The sequence below is a fragment of the Delphinapterus leucas genome, chromosome 2, assembly GCF_059928025.1.
Source record: "Delphinapterus leucas isolate spDelLeu-1000000601 "Yukka" chromosome 2, BTC_Dleu_Yukka2, whole genome shotgun sequence".
Taxonomy (NCBI): domain Eukaryota; kingdom Metazoa; phylum Chordata; class Mammalia; order Artiodactyla; family Monodontidae; genus Delphinapterus; species Delphinapterus leucas.
In genome coordinates this window covers 68,457,601-68,483,747 of record NC_143130.1, presented here as the reverse complement: position 1 = coordinate 68,483,747, position 26,147 = coordinate 68,457,601, and the positions used below count along the sequence as shown (strand labels likewise).

General features: G+C 50.0%; 1 long non-coding RNA gene across 1 annotated transcript in view; it reads right to left on the bottom strand.

Moving 5' to 3' along the window:
- Window positions 1-212: 212 nt before the first annotated feature.
- LOC111177596 (uncharacterized) overlaps window positions 213-26,147 on the bottom strand; it is a 150,532-nt gene continuing 124,597 nt past the window's right edge. The window contains exons 6-9 of the long non-coding RNA XR_016392058.1: window positions 24,514-24,594; window positions 23,330-23,487; window positions 22,697-22,871; window positions 213-22,064 (exon numbers count right to left, since the gene is read on the bottom strand). This is a non-coding gene — a long non-coding RNA (uncharacterized LOC111177596). The remainder of the gene's footprint in view (window positions 22,065-22,696; window positions 22,872-23,329; window positions 23,488-24,513; window positions 24,595-26,147) is intronic.

The window sequence follows — 26,147 nt, the reverse complement described above, 5'->3', positions numbered from 1 at the left end:
TCTTCTCACTACCACCTGCATCCCCCACGCCCATCCCAGCTGCCAAGCCTTTGGTTTTGTCCTCCTCCCTGCCTGTGACATCCTCCTTGCTCCTCTCTGACTCACCCTCCAAAGCCCGGCTCAGATCCCACCTCCTCTAGCTCTCACCGCTTTCTCTTTCCTCTCCTCCTCCAGGGTCGCCTCAGTGCCACACACTTTAGTCTTAATGAAGGGTAAATGTGTGCTGGGATGGCGATTCTGGGAAAGGTTTGCATGTGGACAGGAATCCCACATTTCACAGGCAGCACATGCAATGGAGACAGTGCAGCATGGAAGGGAGAACGTGGTCCTTGGCGTTGGGCAGACTTGGGCTCACACCCCAGTTCCACCACCACGGGACCAAGAGTATTCGTCAACATCTCTGAGCCTCAGTGATCAGCACAAAGGATAGTGCCATGATGTATGTAAAGGTCCTGGTATATAATAGGATCCCAGACATATTAGTTGCATCCTCTGTCTTGTTCCCCCCTTTCCCGTCGATTTTCTAATAACTCTGTGAGGTAGTCTAAGCATTATCACCCCCACTGGACAGATGGATGAACTGAGGCCCAGATTGGTAAGGAGACTTGTCCAAGGTCACATGGCAGTGAGGGCCATCCTGGTCCCTGGATCACCTGATTCCCAGGCTGATGCCTCGGGTAGCCCCTACCCGGCTCCTGCCATAGGGGCTTGGGCTCCTGATCTCACTCAGGAGCTGTTTGGGGCAAATCAGCCAGCTCGGAGGGATTCTGGTGACAAGAAAGGAGAAGCAGCTGCAAGGTTACAAATCCAAAGCCCCGAAGAGAAGACTCTTCTCTGGGAATTAAACTGTGACTGTCATTTCTAGCAGGCATTCCATTTAGCAGGCATTTTCTAACAAGGTTCTCTGGCTCCCACGGTTTTGCTGGAGTGGAGTTAATCTCGGTTTCTTTCTGCACTTCATCTGTTGACGCTAGGCCGATGACGAAGTGGGCGGCTGTCACCTTGGAGGAGTGGGAGCTCGGGTCAGAACGAGGTCAGCCCTAGAAGGGTCTGTGCTCCTTCTATTACAGGTGGGGAAACTGAGGCTGCAATGGACCAACCAGAAGCCTCTTGGCAAAGAGTCGCACGTGCCTGCTAGCCAGGAGCCAACTCGGACAGGGGAAAGAAAGGGCAGGGCAGAAAAGGAAGAATACACGAATGTCCGTATTCATTCCTATGGTCCTTCATCACAGCCCCAGGGCCCAACTCTCTGCCGGCCCGGGAACCCGGCTAGGGGCTCCCAGCACAGCTGGCAGGGGTCAAGGCAGCCTTTGTTGAGCAGGTGCTGTTCCTTGCTGAGTTTTGGAGGGCAAGTCCCAGGTACCTAGAAGTCCTCAGCCTGGGCACTGTCACCACTGGGCTGGATACATGTCTGCTGCAGGCTGTCCTGTGCACTGCAGGTGTCCGGCGGCATCCTTGGCCTCTTCCATCTGGATGCCAGCAGCACACCCGCCCCCCCCCCCCATCAAGTGGGGACAACCACAAACGTCTCCAGACGTTACCGAATGTCCCCTGGGAAGCAAAATTGCTTCCACGGAGAACCACTAGAGGAAGAAAGGGAAGGCACCCTAGGAAGAGAGCTCCCTGAACAATGTTGGGCGTACTTGGGGAACCTCACAGTTTGCCACACACGAGTGAGATGTTCTCCAAGGAATGGGGGTGGATGAGGCTGCAGACATACTCAGGGCCCTGAAGAAAGGCTCCGTACGCTCAGCTCAGGCTTTTGAAAATTGTTCTGGAAGTTACTGTTCTGCTCATCTGAGCCCTCCCATTGGCTGCAGGTTTCTTGCCTTATCCACCTGTGTTGAGACCTCAGCAAATGCCTTGGGGCAGAGCTTCTGTGGGCGCTCTGGGCTCTGTTGTCTCTTCCGGGGCTGCACTCACAGTCGGCAGGCCCACCTTCACCTTGAGAGCATCACAGGTCCTCCCAAATCATACGGTGTCCCTTTCCTGACTCGGCCAGTGTAAACTTAAAAGCTGATTTATTCAAGAGATGGAGAAAGATGGAACGTGGGCCAGAAGAGGGGAAGGGTGCCCAGGCATCTCACAGCATCCAGGCATGAGGAAGCGGATGGACTCCTGCTTCACGGGTAGATTCCCTCTTTAATCAGAGCATCCATTAGAAAGTCACCTGTACCAAATGGATAAAGGAGACAGACATTTTTAAACCTCAACAAAAGATGAGCCCAAAGAGTTCTTTAATGGATGCCTGTCTGAGCACATGGAGAATGATGCTCACGCTACAAGGGACCAGTTTGCCAGAGATGTTTCTAGGCAAAGTCGTTGCATAAAGCAAGTTACCTCATGTTTATCTGTACCTAATTCCCAGCCCAAATACACTTGACTATTTTGGTCTAGACCACACTGGATCATCGCAAACAGCCACCAAATCCCTCTCTTCTCCTATTTACAGATAGAAGCAGCATGCCCTACTCCCTGGTATAAACACGACTCTGATTTCTTAACTTTCTTCGGGGAATTCCTCCTAGGCGCCCATGTTTATTTATGAAGCCAGTCTGAAAACACAGAAGGCATGACTAATTTCTGGGCTTTAGTGGAGATTAGCTGGGGAGAGCTGGCATTACCTGGATGAAGACCGAGTAAAAGGTGAGGCGGTGAGCCCCATCCCCAAGGCATCAAGTCTGGTCCCACCTCCAGGAAAGGATCAGGTTTCCCTTTACAAGGATCCCCCAATTACCCATTACCTTTCTTTGGTTACTTCATTTTGCTTTGGCTGCCAGGAGGCTCGGAGGTAAATCAGATCTTATTCCAGGCTCTTGAAGAGTTCTTCCTCCCAATTCTCTAAATGGCTCTGGAAACCTCTTTTTAGTTTTACTTTTGGCTACCTCATTATATGTTTTAAAATTGTAAACTGCCTTGAACACTTTCAGGAAGCAGGAGAGGTGTAAGTCGTAAGCAAATTAAACCCCAAATGCACCAAAGGTTTCCTCCCACCTCCATCAAAAAGCCACTATCTGTGTCTCTTTTGCTGGAGGAGTCCTCTGTATTAGCTGACAAAATAACCCCCAACAATGTTGAGACTGGGAGGGATGGAGCTGAAATGGACCACAGGTCTCAGAAAAAGGGAGGGATTCACATTATTAACTACCCCAAGTCCTTTCCTGATATTTACAACCCAGGGATGAGAACACCTACACCTAGAAAAAAAGGAAAAGGGGTTTTCAGAACTCGCGTCTCCCAGCCCCTCCCAGCCTGATGCTCCTTGCACGACTGGCCAGCCTGTGTCCCTGAGGCTGATGAAGCCGTGCCAGCCAATCAACGGCAGCCTTCTCAAGCCAGCATACTGCTCCAGAGGGGAGACCAGTGGGAACTCCAACAGGAAATCTGAGATTTCAGTGGCCCTGTTTGCTGTCTAGATTCTGAGTTCAGGCGAGAGCCTCCACAGTGGTACCCAGCTAGCTCACACGGGTCCTGGGTTGTGATGGGCAGGGCAAGCTGGGAGAGAAAAGGCCCAGGCATTTAACCCCGCAGGAGAGGGCAGCAGCTTTGAAAGGTCTGGTAAGGTCAAGAGTCAAGGCCAAAGAAGACAATCATGGCTTCTCAGGTTGAGACATATGGCCTTACCTTCTGTATGAGGCTTGAATTTAACCCTGCAGCAACTTGGCCACATGTCTGTCCAGCCTCACCTTGTACATCTCCAGGCATGAAGGATTCATTACCTACAAAGGGTCCTGAGCTAGTGAGACAGGGAGGAATAGGCAGGTGCCGAACGCCCTAACTCATGGGGTTCAGGGTCCCAGAGGTCAAAAACATATGGTGATGTAGCATATGGGTGGTGCATAATTCTACAACAGAGGCAGCTCCTTGGCTGTCTTCTGGGAACTTTCAGATCCCACAGGAACTGACAAGAGCTGGAAGGATGCCCAGAGGCAGGTGAATGGTCTCTCTGATGAAGGTAGCCGAGGGTACTTGTTCACCTCTCTGGGGAGTCCACCGTGCAGTGCCTGGCCTGCCTCAAGAGATGCGAGTGGGGTGCCAAGGATGTAGCCATGAAGATCCAAGACAGTCTGGAAAATAAGGCTGCAGTCTCTCCTGGACATCTTCTCTGTGAGAAATAAATCTGGAGTTAGGTTGGGCCGATGCCCTGATTTGTAGTGTGTGCTGAGTCCCGAGGTGTAAATACTCCCACCACGGTCAGTCTCCAGTTGGTCAAGCTGCCAATGCAGGGTCATTGAATCAGGGTTGGGAGAGGCGCTAACAGTCATCTTATAAGCTGGCCTCACCTCACAGGGGGAGAGCGTGACCTGATCTCAGTTGCTGCTCTGATTCTAACCTGCCCTATAACTTCAGGCCTCAGTTTCCTCAGCTGTGTAACTGGGTGAAGAATAGCTGTGTCCACGTGCCCCTCAGGGTCGTTAGAAAGAAACTGAGTGAAAGGGCTTTGCTGTTTTTTAGACAACTCTTTGAAAAAAGAATAAAAGAGCTTTAAATTATCACCAATTTTGACCTTCTGGGGCTAAAAAAGAGAAAATGCACATGCACGGGACCCACATGATGGAACAGAGAGGCCTGAGTTTTGAATCCAAAACCCCAGGCTTGAGTCCCAGTTTGCAGGCTGTGTATCCTCAAGTCTCGGTTTCCCCACCTGCGAAATGTGGGTCCCACTTTACACCCCAGCACCCTCCTGGGGTGTGATGAAACCCAGGGGGATTGAAAAAAATACATACTTTCAGGAACCCCACACAGAAGGAGATGGTGAATTACTAGGACAGAAACGACGAAAAAGAGGGCCAGCCCAACCATCAAAGGGACAATTCGCACTCCAAAAAACTGAATCCTTAATTATTCCTTTCAGTTCTATGGAGACAGGGGCCCAGAAGAGAAGCCGGCGGCTCATCCTTCATGTGACTATCTAAGCCCGAACCAGGAAGAGGAACGACCGTACATACACAGGCTAGAATCTGAATACCTAATTTGATGAGGCATATAAATTGGCAGTTATTCAAATGAGTACATTTGCATATAAAGGGTTTAAGGCTTCATCATTGCTTAATATTTCTTCCGTAGTGCAGAGTAAGGACTTTAAAATCTTTCTCCCTCTTTTCAAGGGTTTTAGGAAGGGATTGCAAAGGCAGCTAAATGGAGCCCAGGCTCTGGGTGCGTCAGGATGTGGGTGTGGGGTGAGCACCCAGGGGTGCTAAGCAGCCCTCCTCTGGGGCAGACGAGGTGGTGTCACTTTCCTGGGCACCTGCTCACGGCCGTCCAGCTTGGCAGTGCCAGCCAGGGGTACCTCCTCTGCCTCTGAGGGGTGGCAGAAGTTCCAGGCTGGCTGCTCTAGGTCCCAGTAGGATGGGGCACTCAAAAATGTGAGCCCCTGACTGGCAGTATCAGCATCCCCTGGGAGCATGTTAGAAATGCAGATTCTCGGGCCCATCCCAAATCTACCGGCCAGTCAGAAACTCTAGGCGTGGAGCCCACAGTCTGTTTTTTGTTTGTTTGTATTTTAATTATTTGTTTGTTTTTATTTTTGGCTGCATTGGGTCTTTGTTGCTGCGCGTGGGCTTTCTCTAGTTGCGGTGAGCGGGGGCTACTCTTCATTGCGGTGCCCGGGGTTCTCATTGTGGTGGCTCCTCTTGTTGCAGAGCACGGGCTCTAGGCACACAGGCTTCAGTAGTTGTGGCACGCAGGCTCAGTAGTTGTGGCTCACAGGTTCAGTAGTTGTGGAACATGGGCTTAGCTGCTCAGCGGCATGGGGGACCTTCCCGGGCCATGGCTCGAACCCGTGTCCCCTGCGTTGGCAGGCGGACTCTTAACCACTGCGCCACCAGGGAAGCCCCACAGTCTGTTTTTTAACAAGCCCTCCAGGAGATCCTGGTGCTCGTTCAAGTTGGAGAACCGCTACCCTGGGACATCCCTGTCCAGGGAGTCTGTTTCACGTGCGTTGGGTTTAATGTTGCATGATCCTTTGGATTTATCTCCCGAGGCCACTCCAAGTTCTAATCAGGTGCCCTTCGGGGATGGTTCTGACTTCTGGTGAAGGAGGAGGGAGGGTCCTGGGTTTCCTTCAGGAAGAGGAGGAAACACAATCCCTCCAGTGTGTGGCAGCCCGGCCATCAGCAGCCAGTGGGGGGGCCTCCCAGCCCCGATTCCCGGGCTTCCTCACCAGCCAGATCGCTTGAGCCCAGGCTGGGCTGCTGTCTTGGATGGATGGAGGCACACAAGGTCGCAGCTGAGGGACCCAGAAGTTGTTGGAATTTCTCAGCCCTCTCTGCTGGATCCAGGCCCTGGCCTGTGCCCTCTATCACTCAACAAAGAGCTCCTGAAGCCCACTCTGGGCCAGGGGCTCAGCCAGATGGTGGGCACAGGGTGTAGCCTGCAGCGTGGGCCCCCTTAAGGAGCGAGTGCCCAGCAGGGGAGGCATCTGACAATGAGAGCTTTCAACCAAGAACTGAGGGGTTTGGCAGGGGACGTACAGTGGGTCTTGGGACCAAGCAGGATGGAAATTCCACCTGGTCCAGAGGTCAGGGGAGGCTTCCTGAGGATGGTGGGAGGGAGAAAGGCACTCAGGATGGACAGAGCTTGACACTTAACCAGGAGTCAAGGCCCAAGAAGCCAGTGAGCTTCTAGAGGCAACAGGGAGGCTTTGGAAGGTGCTAAGCAGAGAAGGGAGACGATGAGATTTACGTTCTGCAAAAGCCACGTGGTACTGCAGAGTGGAGCTTGGGTTGGAGGCAAGTTAAGGTTGCAGGGAGGGATTTCAGGGAGGGGCAGTTAGGACAATCCAGGAGAGAGAGGGCGGCAGCCTGACCAGGAAGTGGCAGTGGGACGGAGAGAAGTGATACCTTTCAGGACAGATTAGCAGTTGGAGTCTCCTGGATAGGATGCTCCTTTGAATGGTGTGGTGAGAGGTGGAGGGTGGCGAGAGAGGAGCTTTCTCCCAGGCGTCTGGCCTGGGCATCTGGGAAGCTGCACAGTCTTTACCAGAGCTAGGAAGCCCTGGGTTAGGATCAGCTTTGGGGTCCTAAATGTGTGCTTCAGGACCGAGTCCTTGCCTAATAGCCTTAAGAACTGGATTTGTGGGTGCAGTCCTGGCTCTCAGTAGAGGCAGCTGGGTGGTGTCACCCCCAACCTGGGGTGGATGCGCTAAGCAGGAAGGATGGGCTGTCATGTAGACCAGGGATGGAGACCCGAGGCAGTCAGGGAGGGGAGTGGCAGCCACAAGAGTGGACTCAACAGGATGAAAAGGGATGCTTCTGGGGTCATGTGGGTGAATCTGAGAGGAAAGATAGCACCTGGATGCAGGTCAGAACGAAGGAGCTGGGACTGAGGTTCCCCAACCTATACCTGAGATAGAGCTGGTAGGCCCAGGTAGGCCAGAGCGAACCATTTGCTGACTGCTTAGGGTGGTCCTTGATTTCATCAGGGACCCAGGCTCCTTCCAGCCCTCTAAAAGTGTGACCCCATCTTATTCACAAAATGGCTGCTGCAGCTCCAGCTATCATGCCCATGTTCCAGACAGGAAGATCCCAGGAGGAAGGAAGGAAGAAAATCACCTGCCAGTCGAGTCAGCCCCCTTTAAGGTGCTTTCCTGGAGGCCCACCCAAAGGTTTCCACTTTTAGCTCCTATAGCCACTGATAGCTACAAGATAGCTTGGGATATGTCGCATTTTAGTTGGGCATATTGCTACCTCCAAAATACAGGGATTCTGTTATGAAAAGAGGAAAATGGATATTGGGTAGGTAACTAGAAATCTCTGTTGCAGAAGGAATAAATAGGCAAAATTAGCATCTTTTTTCCATTAGATTTTCCTTTTTAAAAATTAAAAAAAAAAACTGTACACTTTAGTAAATGAGGTCAAGTTATCATGAAAATCGTGTGTCTTAGGTAGAAATCATTTAGTTGCAAAGAACAGAAAGCTACTTGACTGCCTTAAGTAAAACAGGGAGTTTATTATAAGGATTCATGGGACTATCTTAGAGTGAAGGGCAGGAAGCTGGTGCGCCAGCGAAGGAAACTGGCCCAAGGATTTCTCTTCCTTTTCCCCTTCTGAGGGTCCTAATAATCTCCTGTCTCCAATTCCCTCTGATCTCCTCATCTGCTTCAATTCTTTCTCTCCCTCTCTGATATTTGTCTTTCTCTTCCCTAGGTACATAGCAGAAAATGGTCACCCTGACCTACCAGTTCAAGTGCCAACATGAACTCTGCAAAGTCCCCATGACCCAATTCCAAAATCCCTGAGATGTTCATGAGTTAGCCCAAGCTTGGGTTAGATGCCCACCCACCCTGGTGAGCAGGTGCAGCCAGGGCAGGCCACTTGGGGCAGATAACCTGAGGAGCTCGGGTGGGCAGGTAGGCATTTAGGTCATATGTCCCTACAAACGCTTGAGGAGAGCATTATCCTTCATGCAACCCTAGCTTTCCTTGCAGACATTGGGGAAAGCTCCCTTTTAGCTCCCTCCATTCTCTGTATGAACTGGCCTCTTTCCAGAAAGGCTCTGAGGTTCTAGGCCAGACAACATATAAACTCTCCTTGACACCTGTTGCTACATTTACTTTCCTCTCCCAAAGGCTAACTGTCCTTGGCCCCAGTGGCTCAGACTCTGGGGGAGGAGGACAGACGTGTAAACCCGTGACTCCCAGGTAAATCAGGTGGTGGGCTAGCCTGCTGCATCCTGTGCCCATGTGGAAGTCTGAGCATGTTGAGCACTTGGGAGAGTGACAGGAGTCCCCTTGACAACCTCTGGATGCAGAAGATAGGAACAAGAGCAAAAGTGAGAGATGCCGAGTCGAGCCACAGAGAATAGACCAGAGCTGATAAAATTAAGAAAAGTGGCTGAGACGTGGGTGGGTCCTAGCAAATGGTATGACAGAATTAATGTAAAAAAGAGCACTTGGACTTCAATTTCTCAAAATCTGAGTAAATAAGACATGACACCACCAAAGCCAAGAAGAGGCCTGAGGCCTCTATAGACAGCTGGATAAAACAAGCCAAGCTCATACAGAGACTGGAGGGAGTTAAAAGGAAGCTTTCCCCACGTTTCTGCAAGGAAAGCTGGGGTTGCACGAAGGACAATGCTGTCCTCAAGTGTTTGTAGGGACATATGCCCTAAATGCCTACCTGCCCACCTGAGCTCCTCAGGTGATCAGGAAATTTTTTTTTTTTTTGGCAGTACGCGGGCCTCTCCTGTTGAGGAGCACAGGCTCCGGACACACAGGGTCAGTGGCCATGGCTCATGGGCCCAGCCACTCCATGGCATGTGGCATCCTCCGGGACCGGGGCACGAACCCGTGTCCCCTGCATCGGCAGGCGGACTCTCAACCACTGCGCCACCAGGGAAGCCCGATCAGGGAATTTTATCTCATTGAAGTGCCACCATATGCTCTTTGCCCTTAGAAGGATTCCTTAAAATTGAATTTGCATGATAGGTAGTATATGCAAGTTGTTTTAAATTATTTTGAAATAGAATTTCTGGTTTATTTTTCCAAATAATTCAAATTCTTTTTTCTCTTTTTTAAATAAATTTATTTATTTATTTTTGGCTGCATTGGGTCTTCGTTGCTGCGCACAGGCTTTCTCTAGTTGCACTGAGTGGTACACAGACTTCTCGTTGCAGTGGCTTCTCTTGTTGCGGAGCACAGGCCCTAGGTGCACGAGCTCAGTAGTTGTGGCAGGAGGACTCAGTGGTTGTGGTTGTGGGCTCTAGAGCACAGGCTCAGTAGTCGTGGCGCACGGGCTTAGTTGCTCCACGGCATGTGGAATCTTCCCGGACCAAGGCTCGAACCCGTGTCCCCAGCATAAGCAGGCGGATTCTTAACCACTGTGCCACCAGGGAAGTCCTCAGATTCTTAACAAAAGTTACGATGAGTGGAGGCGTATCCCCGTTCAGCTTTTAAAGTTATTTTTCTGTATAGAAGAAAATGGTTCATCTCCCTACTTTACCCTATTGAAGCACTGCTAACAACTTCATGACCAACACCAGCAGAAACCAGGAGGCAGGGTAAGAACTCCCAGCCTCTCAACTGCCACACCAATGGTGGAAACCTTGCAAAAGGAATGGCATCCCCTTCCACACACGTTAAAATAGTAATACACAGTGCTGGTTAATTTGTGGAAAAACACACGTCCTTATTCAATGGGGTAGCCCCAGCATAAATTCCTCCAGAGAGAATTTTAACAATGCACCCTGGGAACCATAAGAATGCTTTTTCTTTTCAACCCTAGGAATTTATCATAAGGAAATGATATCCTACCACCACTAAAAGAAAAAAATGAAAAGGTATCTATTATAAATAACTACATTTATTAGAGGGGAAAATTGGAAGCATGTGTTTTCTTTCTTTTCAGTTTAGGCTAAGCAGGAGGTGTTATTTCCCCTTCACAGTTGGAACCTGAGGTATAAAAGGTCACAGAACTGGTATTAACTGAATGCCAGCCGTGTACCCAGTGCTTCACTTTCCTGAGCTCAGTGACATCCCTCCCCCCACCCGTTAGGTGGGTAGCATTGTCCCCTTACAGACAATGGCTCACTATGCAATTTACTGGGAGTGGCAGGATTGATTTCCAGCCCAGTGTTTTTCAAAGACCTGCAACGTACTCCAGTATTCTTGGAAACTCTGCCCTGGGCATTGAGGCATCCCACCCGGGCTTCCACTCAGTTTTGAGAGAATATAATATTGTTTGATAACTTTACCAAAACGTACTTTACAAAGGAAAGAAATTCCAAGTTCAAACACACGGAGTTTTTCTCTTGCTTTCCCCCTTCCTTTTATTATGCACTTTATACTCTCTAAGAAGTTGGGACTCATTAATTACAGTGGTGGTAATTATAACCCACTTGTACTTCTGCAGAGCCCTTCTGAGGAGCTGAGAGTCCTTTATAAATACGAGCTCATTAATCGTCCCAGCAACCCTGCAAGTAGAAGGCAGCTACTGTCCTAAGAGGATGGGGCTCTGAAGCTGCCTGGACTGGGGCTACTGGTGCTCTGGTGCCAGGGGCCTGGGCTGCCTGGAGCCCTTTGCAGGACAGGCATTTGCCTGAGATACCAAAGGCTAAAAACTGCCTGGTTACTGGCTTTAAGAGCATCTAACTATCTTGGAGTTCCACAACAAAAGCCCTTGGCTTAGTGATCCTCCAGGCCACACTCACAGGGCAGGGCTAGACAGCCGAGTCTGTACACCACAGCCTGGCCCCAGTGCCATCTGATGTTTTCTGACCTCTGCACCTTTGCCTGTGCTGTGTGCCTTGTTTGCTATGCTCTCCCTCCTCTTTTCTAAATTAGCCCACCCTTCAGCTGAGGTTCTGCTGGTTCTACAGCATCTCTCCCTCCCTGACCTCAACCAAACCGTACAGTCTGAACCATTTATTTTTCTGGTAACTCTGAGCAGTATGGCATCTCTTGAGTTGCTCTCTTGCATTGCTATCGATTTTCTGAATCACTATTTGGCATTCCTTTGAAGCACAGTCTGGTCTTCCTCCTGACTGAGAGCCTCTGGGGGCTGGAATACATATCTTTTCCATGTTTCTGGGACCTTTGGTGCCTAGCACAGGGCTTGGTATACAGTAGGGGGTCAAGAAATGTTGACTGATGGGCAGGAGGGGTCCTGAGTGGCTGTTCTCCAGGGAGTACTGACAGAGGAGATGGACGTCACTGCTACCTTCCCTGGCTCCATCCCACCCATTGGGCCAGAACCCTGAGCCAGAGGAGCACACATGCTGCCTCCCAGGTGCCTGATTTGCACAGCTCCCCATCTTACCTGGGCTGCTCCTTACCTCTGCTGCCAGGCCTGCCTCTGATACCCAAGTACACTCACCCTTTTAGCCTTCGCTCAAATGCCACATTTGAATGAAATCTTCCTGAACCCATCCTTCCTCCATGAAAAGTCATCACCCTCTTCTCTGAGCCCCTATAACATATTGCATAAGAAGTGGTCCAAACTGTGGCTCTGTCATTTCCTAGCTGCATGACCTTGGACAGGTCCCCATCTCCCCAGGCCTTTGTGACCTTGTCCTCTGATGGCAACCATATGCCAACTGGGTAAGTGTGTCATGAGCATGAAAAGGGAGAGCTTGGTGCCTGGTGCTTACTGCGTCATCACTGCTCGAATTTCTGTCTTTGCTGCTGCACAGAGGGTAGGGGCGCTGCCTAATTCATTGTTGGGATGGGGTGACCCCCAAATCTCTTGTTTTTAAAAAAGCTCATCAAGTGACTCTGATGTACAGCTACATTGGGGGACCACAAGCCTAAACTAGACTCTCCTGTGAGGGAGGAACCAGGTTCCAAAAAGTAGAGGCAGAGCAGGGGAGGGTGTGTCCAAGGTCAGCACCATGAATAAGAGTTGGAGCCAAGCGCAGAGCCAAAGGTTGGAAGGGACCTTCCACGTCACCAAACCAACAACATACCTGATGCTCAAATCCCACCAAATATTTGATAAGCCAGAGAGCCCTTTTTATTTTTCATTCTCTAGTTCTACTCAAACAAATAAGGTCTGATCAAATCCTCATTATAGAATTATCATCCTAAAGAAAGAATCTCCCTTGATGACCATCCTGCCTGCTCCCCACTAGCATTGGGTTTTCTGTGGATCCTTCCAGAACTTTTTCTGGCTGTTCAATTATTTTTTATTTTATTCTAAGGGTACATGAAGGACTTTACAAAGATTATGCTATACAATTAATTTTATTCTCAAGTTAATATAAACCTGACTTCTCTGTCTATATCAGGTGATGAGGGAAGTCACAGACTGGGGTGGGATCCTATTCAGTCACAGCCACAGCTGTTGCCACATTGACACTCCATTTGGGAAATGTTGCTGAGTGTCTTGAGGACCAGGCATTGGGCATTAATCAAAGTTCTCTGAGTTATGCTAAACTCAGTTTCCCAAGGTTTCTGCCTGCATTTCTCGATCTCACTCATCGGGATGTCCTGAGAGTCCATGTCAATTACTTTATAGAAATTTAGATCTGTTACATTTATTGTGTTTCTCTGATCACCTTTCCAGTAACCTTGTCAAAGAGTGCTGCTTTGACATAGGCTTATTTTGATTCAGCTATTCTTTGTAAAGCCATCTTGAGCCCTGGTGATCACCATGCCATTTTCCAATTCCTAATAAATCATGGTTTTAATCACTCATGCTGCAATCCCTCCCTGGACCAACAGCAGGCTCACAAATTCATGATATTTCTATTACCATTCAAGTTTCCTCATCCCCACAGTCCTCCTAAGATCACCGCTAGCTGTTCCCAGGGGATATAGCTCATCGGCCTTAGGAGACTGGACTAGGTTCAGGATTCTGACCTCCTTCCCCCATCACAGTTGCACCACCAGCTCATGGCACTCTTTCCTTTCCAGCCTGAAGCTCACTTTCCTGGCCTGAGGAGAAATCAGCATTAGAACACATCCATTTCCTCTTTATCCCCTGACATCAATGGGAGGTATAGTGGGAAGGTCATGGGCCTTGGGAATCAGACAGAGACCTTGTTCAAATCCAAGCTCCACCACTGGCCAGCTCTATGACCTAGGATAAGTTGTTGAACCTTGCTAATCCTTGCTCTCCAGTTCTGTAAAATGGGTAGAATTGGCTTAAGATTGGGCATAATGTACTTTCTCCACAAATGATAGTTACAATTACCATTATCAGCCCAATTGGCTTGAATGACCATCTCTTGAAGCCAATAAGGAATACTTTTTTCCCAAGTTAAGCCACTCTCACCAAAGCAATCAGCCATTGCCTGCCTAGGTCCTCCCCCGGCGTGGGTCCTCTGCTGTTGTGGCTGATGGAGAACAGAGATGGAGTTCTGAGTTTCCATAATAAACACCAAGAGAAGAACAAAGTAACTCAGGACACTTTGGGGTAGAGGGCCATACTCTTCCTGAATCATTTTGTGGCAGCTGCTCTCCTGGTCCCTGGATAGGGGGATGCTGTGATTGGTCCAGTTTGCCTTACTTAACCCCATCCTCTTTCTGTCCTTCATGGAGAAGACCCTGGCCACAGCTCACCTCAAATACTGCTCTCCTTCATCAGGACTTGATGAGGCCTTTGCTATCATTACTTAGTCAAACTCCTTTCGAATGAGGAAACTGAGGCTCAGAGGAGGGTGATTTAATCAAGGTCCTCCAGAAGTTTAGCTGTGGAGCTGAAACTAGCACCCAGGAATTCAGGGGGGACTGTCTCTTATTCTGGGCTCACTCCCCTCTGATCCAGCTCCTTGTAGCTGACAGGGAGCTTTCCTTAAGCCTGAAGGCTTAACGCAAACCAGTCTCCATCACCTGCCCCTGCTCCTCCTTCTTCATGCCCCAAGGGTGTGCTGGGAGATTGGCCTATGCGTCAAGAATCCTATCTCTGCTGTGTGACCTTGGGCAAGTCACTGTCCCTCTCTGGGCCTCTGTCCTCAATGAGGAAGATACCTGATCTCCAAAGTCACTTCCATTCTGATAGCCTCAGGTTCTGTGCAGGTGAGATCCACCCCCAGGTTTGGAAGATCCCCATGCTCACTTCGGCCCATAGTGACAGGTGAGCATTCCCTTCCAGTTTGCATGCAGGTTTCATATCTTAATCACTGAGCTCAAGGGATGGGGACCCCTTAATGCAATGATGTGCATACTGTGAGCTTATATTGCAGTCAACCAACCAAATCCTCCCCAATGCAGAATTTAGTTGGAAAGACTCCATTCTTACTGGAGACCCCTGAATGCACCACCCGATTCCCCCTAAAACCAGCTGGGCTCCTTTGGGGGACCCTCAGGAAGGCCATTCTAGAACTGGGGCTCCCTTGGCATGGCCAGCATCGGGTCATTAGCTGTTAAGAGCCAACTCTGGACGATGGCCCCAGCCCACATGCACACACAAACCTCCCTGGGCATCGTCCACCCCCCCACCCCCTACCCCACACCCCTCCTGATCAGCATTTGGAAAGGAACAGAAGCAGCTCCTACTGGGGCCCAAGTGACTCCCTGCCCAGGAAGCCATATCCCGCCAACACCTCCCACGCTCCTCCCCGGGGCCACACCTGCAGAAGGATGATAAGGGAATCGGATTCTCAAGCAACACCAGAGGCACAGTGCAAAGGTTCAGAATATTTAGCTGTGTTTACCCGCAATAAGCAGCTTCTCAAAGACATGTTGCTGGGCAGCTCTTGCTACATTGATTACGCCGCCTCATATTTTTGGCCCCCGGGGGCAAACATCTCTGATTAATATTTCACAACACAGGTTTTTTTTTTTTTTTTCATATTCCTTTCTTCATGTTGTTGTTTTTCTCTTTTTTAATTTTTTCTTCCTCCTGAGCCCCTGAGAGCCTGAGAGAGAGAGACACGGAATATTTTACCGTCTCTTGTGTCTGCCTGCTCCAGTAATCAGCGGACTCGATCACGCTTGCAGTGTTTTTATGAATTAGTAACAGGCACTTTGGAGGGCTAGCGGGGGAGGCAGGAAATGCAATCTATGGAAACTTAATGAGCGCCGTGGGGAACAGCTACCTCGCTGCCTCCAGCCCTGCCACGCTGAGCTCTAAATCACCCTTTCAGAGATTACCCACTTCCAGAACAGCCTCGACAGCTTGTGTGGGGCTCCTGAGTGCCCCTCTGTCCCCCTCCTGAGGACCCCTCCAGGTCCTCCCAGGAAGAGGGGTGTGGGAGAGGCAGCTGAAGCACATCTCCATTTTAATTTGAAAAAAGGGAGAGCGGGGATCTGGCTTAGCCCGTGAAACTGTCCTGCCCTTGCAGGCTCTTTGCATCTGTTGCTTTTCGACAAACTGGGTGAGGATGGGTGAGGGTACGGCAGGGAGGCTGGGCAGGTGGACCAGGCAGGCCCCCGTAGGGAGATCCGCAATTCAAACCAGGGTCCTTGCAGGGGGTCTTATTCTTGCAGGTCTAGAAATTTGTTCTTGTTAGGGCTCTCCACGACTAGATTCTAAAGGACTGACTGACGCCATCGAAAGTCCCAAGGATTCAAGCCACATGTTGTGAGATACCACTTGAAAAAAAATCCCACTCCATCATGGTCTGATGTTTGGTCCTACTGTGTGTGATCAAGCCCCAGTTCACACCACATGACATTCACCACTCGAATCTGACTACCCTCAAGCCCTGTTCACGAGACCCATCCACTGACCGTGAGCTTGGACGGTAGGGCAAAGTCATTGGCTACAAAAGTTTCTAAATTATTTGCCCTCGATTACCTTGTATTCTGGTAACAAACAGTTCACACGTAGGCTCTGATCCCCATACCACACTTGGGGCAGTGCTCATCCAAACTTGAATGCCACATTCCTAATTTGCAAAGGGCAAAACAATCACCAAGTAAGCCAGAACAACGTGGCCAGGATCAGGGCCGCCTTTACCAGCAGGAAGGTGGGTAGTCAGCTTGTAATCAGAAAGTAGTATGGGAAGCATGACATGCGTTGATCTTTCTTTCTTTCTTCTCTCTCTCTCTTTTCTTCTTTCCTTTACTTTTTATTTTGGCAAATGTCATCTACACAAAAATAGAGTAGTATAATGAGCCCTCACGCGCCCATCAATGAGCTCCAGTCATCAAGTTAAATATTTGTGACCTGACCTTCCCTGTAAGGACAGGTCTTCCCCCCCACCAGGTGCCATGTGCCCAGGATGCTGGGAGACCAATGTGTTCCCCCAGTCCCCCTCTTTAGAGGTACCGTGCAGCTCTTCCCTTCTGGTAGCCCAGGCTTCCCCCTGGCATTAACCCCTCCCCAGTCATTCTCTCTGAAGGATGCCCCGGCCATGCAGGGGGGAGAGGTCCTTCAATCATATGTTCACAGATAATCAGCTGGGCTCCCATGGTGGTAGATGACTGGTCTCATTCACTATATTTTGAGTCTTCCTTATTCGTCCTCATGTGGTAACTTCCAGGACCGGGGCAAACAAGAGCTTGGGAGCAGTGTACGCTTCACCTGGGGCTCAGAGGCGCCTGCCGTGAGACCTGCAAACCCAGCTCCACACGGAGCTGTTACAAGTTACAACTGTCACATCTCTTGGTCCATGCCAGATCCGAGATGTGGAGCTCCAAACAGAGGAACACCTGCGTCTGCCCTCAGGGGCTCATCATCCAGTGCTAAAATGCCCGGGATTCCTGGGGAGTAAACACTGATCTGGTGAGTTGATACGTCACCCCTCCTCCGGGAACCGGCTACTAGAGAAGAAACACAGAGATGATGATTCGATGATGGAGAGGAAGAGGAGGGAGAAACTGGGAGAGAGGAAGAGGGAGAGATTGATAGATAGATAGAAATATATGTACACACATAAGCACCACTCAACCCGCAGAGGCAGATTAGAGCCAGAGGCTCGAGGAAACCTGCGCTAGGGGGAGGTGACAAAGCAAGGGGAGGGGAAAGTGGGGCAGGGGATGAGGGTGGGCAGGGAGATCTAGTTCACACTGGACTCTGTCAGGGTGGGAGGGTAGAGCCCAGCAAGGTCTCAAGGCCCCATCCTGCATGCACATCTTAACGGTTCTTAAGAGCACAGCTCACTAACCAAGTCCACACAAAACAACACATCCAAATTAACAAACAGCATCCCCACGTGTTAGTCACTCTCCTCTCACAAGGCAACAGTGCCTTTTTTCAGAATTCCTCCCAAACCACCAAATCCTACAGCGCTTAGGCCTTCGGCCAAAGCCAGATGCTCTTGGGAGAGTTGGATTTGCTGTTAGTTATTGTATTATTATACTTGTACTACAAATGTGGACCTCAAACTAGCAGTATCAGCATCACCTGGAAGCTTGTGAGAAATGCAGATTCTCAGGCCCTTCTCAAGCCCCCCCCCAATCAGAATCTGCATTTTAACTCCATCCCCAGGCCATTTGTGGGCACAGTCAAGGGTAAGAAGCTCTGGTCTTTCACAGTCTTGGGGATCCCTTCCTGGAACACCTACTTTTCTTTGTCACTTCCCTGCCCCCTCAGCTGGTTTGCTAGTTTGCTATCAGCTTGGACAAGTCCATCTCTTCCGCCAGGCTCTCGGGGGCTCAGAGATAATGGCTTCATATTGATGTCTCCCAAATGCATTTTAGTGAAGACGTCTTAAAGATCTAAAAGCCTTTAACATCCCAGGGAATGCATTTCTAATGATACGATTTCAGGCCCCTTGACAATCCTTGACAAAAGGTATTTCTAGATAGGCAAGGAGGCCTTCCTGACATTGCTTAAATGCCATCATGTAATAATAACTGGTATTTGTATGGCATCTTAATTTTACAACATGTGTTTATTCCCTCACTCCTTTAACGCTTCCGTCACATGAGAGATAAGCAAGGCAGCTTTTAGGATCCTTATTTTATGGTGAGAAAACTGGAGCTCAGAGAGGTTAAGAGACTTGCCTGTGGCCACCCACAGAGAAGCAGAGGCAGGCATGGACCCCCAAGTCACCTCCCCAACCCCGGGCTTCTTCTGGAAAGAGCCACAATGTACAGGACAGTCCTGCCAGAAAGGACTATGTGCAAACTTATTTTTTTTCATTAGCATTCCATCTTAAAAACGCAAGAGTCAAATGTCCAGTTCAGCAGAACTATTTCCCTTATGCACTCAGCCCTAAACTAGGAGGCAGGCAACGGGGGTGCCCGAGATCCAGCCCCTGCCTTTGGGCTTCATTTATTAAAAAACCCTCTGATGGGGCAAAAATGTGCTCTCAAATCATGGCATCACCAAAAACCAAAACCAAATACAAACAAAAAATTTTTCTTCCATAAGAAAGCAGAAATCTCTCTCCTCTTAAAAATGAAGAACAATTCAGCTCCCAGTTGCCCCTCCCCCACTCCCGGCCAACAGGTGTTTCCCGTGATGCCTCTGGCCACGTGTTGCTTGCACGGGACACAGGCTCCTAGAGCGATGGGTCAGCGCCTTTCAGGCTCAGCTGAAGAGTTCCTGGTGCCAAATCTAACTTCTACAAAGCATGAAACCTCTTTTTTGTTTTTTTCAGCAACACATTTAAATAAGCTTTTCTCAAGTTGGATTTAAGATGGTTTCACTTCCCTCTGTTCTTCTTCTAATTGAAACTTACCTTTGCTGTGTCCCATTTCCTCTGAGCCTTCCAGATGATTCAAAGCTAATTTTTGCAAACCACTTTGCATTTTGGAGAGTTTAATCAATATTGGTATATTTTACTCCTCCCCAAGAAAATACACCTTTCTAAACTCATCACAGCCGCAATCCAGCGTTTCACAAAATGTGTGTCTACAGAGCCCTGGTAAGGGCGTGGTGAAGCTAGTGCCCTGGTCAGTGGGGTTGGGAAATCCTGGAGGCTCCAACCTGTGCCCCCACGCCCCACATTGGATCATTAGCACATTAAAGGCTCTGACAAGTCCTGCAAGGTAGAAAAGTCTACATTTCTTTAAATCAGCATTTCCCAAACTTCTTTGGGCACAGAGACCCTTTCACACTTCACATATCCCAGGAATCTAGTGCTCTATCACCTTTGGGAAATTTTATCAAAACTCAATGGCTGACTCTCCCCAGAAGGATTTCAGGTCTGCAAATGGATGAGGCAAGACTTCCTCTGTCCCTCAAGTCATGCTGCACCCATGCCATTCCCCTCAGACTTTCCTCAGGGTCTGTTGCCTTTGCTCCAGAAAGGCTCCAGAGCTCCTTTCTACCTTCGGCTGGCTGTGTGACGGTGGGCCGATGACTCAGCCTCTTGGTACTCACCTGCGAAATGGGAGGACAGTGCCTGTCCGTTGTATCTCATGGGTCTCAGAAACAAGCTGTGCTTCCGGAGCACCCCAATACACATCACCCTGGATTCCACAGGGTCCCCAAACAGCTGGTTTCTCAACCACTGGGCAGTGAGGGGTAAATGGGGTCTTTCCCCAGAGAGGCTACTGCAACTCCCCAAACTCGGGATGACATTTATGTCCCCTCGTCTCTCCTGCAGAGGCCAATCTTAGAGCTATAGCATTGCCCAGAATCCCACATTTTGGCCATACACCAGCGGTCGTGCCTTGCACTTGGTCTAGAAGGGGGACCGGGCCAGGCTGTGGGAGAGAAGGGTGGTGCATCCCCTCTGCCATCTTTCCACCAGCTTCTGCACAGTCATCCCACCTGTCCTTCGCTCTGTCCTCCCCCTGAGCCACACCTGTTGGCAATCTGCACTGACATGTGTCGTGCCTGGGTGCACAAAAGCCTGGCTGCAGAAATCCCGGGGGATTTACTTTTGTCACATACATACCTTGTGTGCAGTCAGATGGGGGTGGTGTTTATGTCTCAGTTCTCTATTGCAAAGGGGGAAAAAATACAGTGGAGCTATAAATGTGTACATTTTGAACAGCCGCCCCCATGTACTGTGTATATAACTCAGCTGCAAGAAATTTAAACATAAACGAGTTTTCTGAAATGGGATGGAGGAAAATTTGGCCACTGGCATCTCAAAATTATTTTTCTGCACCAAGTGCCAAAATCAGGCATTAAAATGCAACACTTCCACCCCCGGAAGAAAAGAAAAAAACACATACACATATACACAACCTAATTTTCTCTGGGGAGAAGGTTGCTGTTGTTGATAGGACATGTTTTTGTAGCACAAATGTTGGCTCTGCAGCCCATTTTGCTCTTTTATATACATTCAAAATGGGAAACATCTGAGCGAACAGGCACCAGAAGTTCAGAGCACTTTCCCCCAGCCTTGCTGTGCGCTTTCCTTGCAGGAGAATCTGCTCCAGACTCTAAGGCAAGCTCTCCAGGAGTGGAGGCTGTACAACAGGGTTTATTAGTTGGCACAGAAGGAGAAGGATCTCATGTTCATATCAGGGTCTGAGAGCGGGCAGTCAGGAATAATTGTAAAAGATGGAGGTATGAATGGGGCAGAGGAAGAGGAGGTGACAGGGACAGTGGAGGTGAAGGAACGTTGACTGTTATATGGGCCAGTGGAGAAATCAACAAAGCTAAGATGAAGTGCATAGGGATGGGGAACTATCTTGTGGGTGCTGGAAACGGACATGGGATGGATTAGGCAAGCAGGCTTCAGACACAGATGGACCTGCGTTTGAATTCTGACCTAGGAAAGGTCCTCCCTGGGGGGCTGCCTTTCTCCTGGGAGCCTGTGAAGACGGTGAAGCAGCAGCCCAGGCCCGAGTCCGGGCAATCCCCATCCCCTTGGTGGCCGCCAAGCTTTGTTCTTGGTGCCCTCAGCTGTCAGTTTGGATTCTTCCCTCCTTCACAAATGGCTCAAAGGCCCTGGTACTCCTCGCCTCAGTCGCTCCATTCACATTCGCCCTTTGGAAAGGCTCTGTCTCCTCTACCTTCCCGGCTACACACACCGTTAGGGGCAGGGCCCTAGCAAGGCACAGTGGGGAAACAGGGCAGGGTCAGCCATGGTCCCCAACCCCAAAGAGCGGCTCCAGGGGAGGGGGCAGGTAGGCAAACAACCCACTAAGATGCAGCCCAACAGCCTATGGACCCTTTGTCTGAGAGTGAAAATGGGCTTGCATTTCTACAATCATGGATGTTGCTGGCTCTCGTGCCCTCTTCCATGAAACAGCACAGCCACGCTCGCTGTCAAGCATTTCCAAGGAGCCCAGCGGTGTTTCCCGTGCACCTCCTGACCAGCGTGGCGGATCTCCGTGCAGTGAATGCATCCACTCCTCGCGGGCTTCATGGTATCTGCCAAGTAACACTGCCTTTGTCTTTAGTCGTTGCCAATTCCTACCCAGGCTGGCAGGCAGTTCCCTTGGGGTCCCCTGCTGTTCTTCCGTCTACCATGGCCAAGACCTGGGAAGCTCAGAAGGCTAGGCTGCTTCTATGGTGTGAAGGAGAACTCCATTTCTCATTAGTCTGGTAGAAAAGCCCAAAGCAGGACTGCCTGCACCCACAGTCTCATGCAGTTCAGCAAAACTGCCTCTAAGCCTCAGGTCTGAGTTCTAGAGGGGCAGGGCCCAGCTAGCAGGCGGAGGGTTTTTTCTTTTAACAGGGGCGTCTTCCAGAAGCCTCTGAACTCACAAACCAACAGCTACACCTACCAATCATAAGGCTGGCCTTCTGGGTGGCGCTCCTGGGTGCCCAGCGTTCAGTAGGTTCTCCAGGATTGTGTGTCAAATGGGCAGCAGAGCATCACTATTAGATCTGAAGTAGGAGGGGAAACATGTTGAGAACGGCGATTCTCTTACATTCTGTCAACTTTTATAACATACATTTTTTAAAGTTTGGAAACTACCAAAAAGCAGGAGGAAACGGTAAAACTTTAAAAACCCACTTAAAATCCCATTGCCAAAGGCAACGACTGTGAGTGTTTTTCTGTATTCCCTTTCAGCCCTTGGGGAACGTTTTTTCAGGAAGATCCTTCTGCAGGGGCAGCGGGGCTTCGCTCAGAGCCCGGCAAATACATCAGAGGGAGACGGGAGGAAAAGTCTGAACAGGAATCCAAGGCCTTGGAATGGAGAGGAAGGAAGGTCTGGGTCCAGGCTGCCTCCCTCCAGCCCTCAAAGGCAAACTGAGCGAGCTTTCTGGAGGAAGACAGGTCAAGTGGGAGACGGGATACTCTAAAAGCACCAAAGCAAGCATACAGGATACGGGCTGTGGAAGAGCCAGGGTGGTGGCCTCCTGGGCGGGGCCAAGGAGCAGGCGGGGACGCAGATGTGGGATGGGGCCTGCACATCCCTGCCCTGTGACAGCAGGACAGCTGGCGGGGAGCATGGGAAGCGGCAAAGACGGTCTGAAAACTAACGGCAGATAAACCCTGCTTAGTGCTTGCTCACCCGTCTCTCTCTCTTGTCCTCACCCTCGTGGCACCTTGCTCTCTCTGCGCAGACCCCGTCATTCACACAGGCCCCCGGGGTTCTCCGTGCTGTCTGTGTGATCGCCCAGAGAGCCCATCTCCCACTGAGGAAACTGTCAGAACTTCAGGATCACCTCCTTGGCCATTTTTGTGACCTGAGAGAAAAAACTCGCTAAAGCTTGGCCTGCACGGTGTGACTTGAGGGAGATCAAGGGTCCCTGACCTTTCTAAAACAATTTAATTCTTATTAGAATATTGCTTTACAATGGCGCTAGTTTCTGCTGTACAGCAAAGTGAATCCGTTATACATATACATATATCCACTCTTTTTTAGATTCCCTTCCCATTTAGGTCACCAGAGGGCATTAGTAGGGTTCCCTGTGCTATACAGCAGGTTCTCATTTTACATCCATTTTACACATAGTGGGGTATATATGTCAATCCCAATCTCCCAATTCATCCCACCACCACCCCCTTCCCCCCTTGGTAACCGTAAGTTTGTTTTATGCATCTGTGACTCTATTTCTGCTTTGCAAATAAGTTCATCTGTACCATTTTTCTAGATTCCACATATAAGCGATATTATATATTTGTCTTTCTCCGTCTGACTCACTTCACTTAGTATGACAATCTCCAGGTCCATCCATGTCGCTACAAATAGCATTATTTCGTTCCTTTTTATGGCTGAGTAATATTCCATTGTGTACAGGTTCCACATCTTCTTCTTCCATTCTTCTATCAATGGACATTTAGGTTGCTTCCATGTCCTGGCTGTTGTAAATAGAGCTGCAATGAACACTGTGGTTCATGTATCTTTTCGAATTATGGTTTTCTCCAGATATATGCCCAGGAGTGGGATTGCTAGATCATATGGTAGCTCTATTTTTGGGTATTTTAGGAACCTCCATCCTGTTCTCTATAGTGGCTGTACCAATTTACATTCCCATCAACAGTGCAGGAGGGTTCCCTTTTCTCCACACCCTCTCCAGCACATATTGTTTGTAGATTTTTTGATGATGGCCATTCTGACTGGTGTGAGGTGATACCTCACTGTAGTTTTGATTTGCATTTCTCTAATAATTAGTGATGCTGAGCATCTTTTCATGTGTTTTTTGGCCATCTGTACATCTTTTTTGGAGAAATGTCTGTTTAGATCTCTTGCCTGAGGGCCTGTACTGCCACCACCATCCAAGCGCTTTAAGGGGCAGTGAGATGATCTGAGCACCCAGAGGGGAGTCAGGGCACAGGGTCCTTGTCAGGGTCTGTTTTTGACCCTCTGAATTATGACCTGCAGAAGTCCTTTCACACCCTGGGTTTGCTTTTCCCATTTGGTTAAAAAAGAAAAGAAGATTGGTATGAGGCAAACCGGAAAAGCAGAATCAAAGATGCAGTCCAGGAGTCAAAGGCAATTCTGCAGGACCCAGTGGGTGGGCCAAGGCCACCTTGGAGTGAGCATCCTTCCTCCTCTCTCTTTGGGTCTGTTGAGCCACTGGGAGCTGCTGTTCTCAGACCTGAGCATGGATGAGTGTATCAGACCCTGCCTCAGAGCCAAAGAGCCTGGGGGAAGGGGGAGACAGGTGCTCATAACCAGCTGAACTCAGGAAGGGGAAAAGGAGATGGGGAAAGTGGGGTAGGGGCGCCTCAGCCCCAGGAGAGGAACCAACTCAGGCCCAGGGCTTTGCGCCAGACGGATTGCTTCAATGTCTCATTTGATCTTCAAAACAACCCTGCAAAGTATTATTATCCCCATCTTACCCATGGAACCCTTCCAATGCCCAGAGAGGGGAAGTGACTTACCCAAGGTCACACAGCTGGAGGAGCCAACTCTCAAAGTCAGTTACCTGACTCCAAACTCCAGGTTCCTTCCAGATCGCTGCACTGTGGGAACCCAGGGGTGGGGGGAAGGTTAGGGCTCCTGGGTGCGTGCACGGCCCCACCCTCTCCCGTCCTCTCTCATGTCAGCAGCATGGTGACACCACAGCTCTCACCAAAAGCTAAAACTGATCTGAAATTGCCATCTGTGGAAGGGCTCTGGGGAAACCTCTGGGCAGAGGGGACATTTTTCCTTATGCAGGAGCAAAGGAAGGAATTAGTGCTGCCTTCAATGGGGCAAAAAAAATATCAGGCTGCTGGATGATGAGAGCCAGATGCAGTGGCCCTAGGACCTGGATGCGGTGGTCCGGTTCCCCTGTCCACAGGAAAAAGCTGAGGCTCGGGACCCCTGGCCCAGACTTAGTGTCAGGACTCCAGAGCCCGTCTCTTACCACCCAACCCTCCCACACCCTCCTCTGGCTCGTAATGCTCTTCAACACCCCTCTAAAAATTAAGGGTGCGGCAGAGGTGGGGCAGCTCCTGAAACAGACGAGAGGTAACTGCATGCCTTTGACTCCTCTTGATGTGAAAATGGGATTGGAATGACTCACTCTGGTTGAAAGGTTAGTTGAAGGTTATTACAGGAAAATTGTTATTCATACATTTTTTCTGTGTGGCCAGATAGCCTAAAAGATTAAATTCACAGAGTGCATAATGACCCGTCAGGGCGGACAATGGTAGGGGCGTCCCCCTGGGAGGGGAGATAACGGAACAGAGACTTCTCTGAATAATTCATGCTCCAGTAGACGCGGCACTAACAGATTACACAAGGGTTTTCATTAGAAAGGAGAGGAGAGAAAGGCGCTTTGAAAGCAGCTGGGTGTGTTTCTCGGCATGCATCACAGGCAGTGCCGGCCCAGTTTGCTGTGGCTTCAATCAATGCCGGTCCCCACATCTTGGGGGGCCCCAGGGGGGTGACAAGCGAGATGAGGGGCATCATTGTTGTCACAAGGCAGACGGGTGACAGACACCCCACTCCTGAGTGGGTCTGAGTTACCCGGCCTCGTCCAGAGCCTTGTGGGGCTTTGGACGCATTTAAAGTGAAGAGATAGGTATGGAAAATAGTTTATCGAGAGTGATGTGACAGATGTCTCCTTCCTGTCCCATGCGTACCTCTAAGCACAACCTCATCTGGAGATAGAGCCAAAAGTCAGAACGAGAGGCTCTGGGGAAATGAGGGGGCAGGGCCCGAACGTCATCCCTCGGGGAAGTCCCCAAGTCCTATCTGTGACCCTAACTGGCAGTGCAGCCTGGGCCAAGTTGAGACCCTTTCTCAGACCAATCAGAAGATAAAGTGCCGTGTCAGTGGCAGAGCTGTCCACCCCGGGGCGGCTGCAGACTCCCACTCCCTGCGCAGCCCGGGGGCCCCCAGGCAGTGCACCTGACTTCCCTGGGCTCCAATGAGCCCTGTGCAAAGTCATGCAGGTAAATCGCAACCTTTTAAAAACAGGTGAATCCCATTCTCTCTCCCACGAGAAGGCTCACGTGGAAGGAACCCAGTGGCACAACTCAAGGGCTGGGGCCGGGGGCCCGTGCTTGCCTCTGTGCAGCCCGCTTTG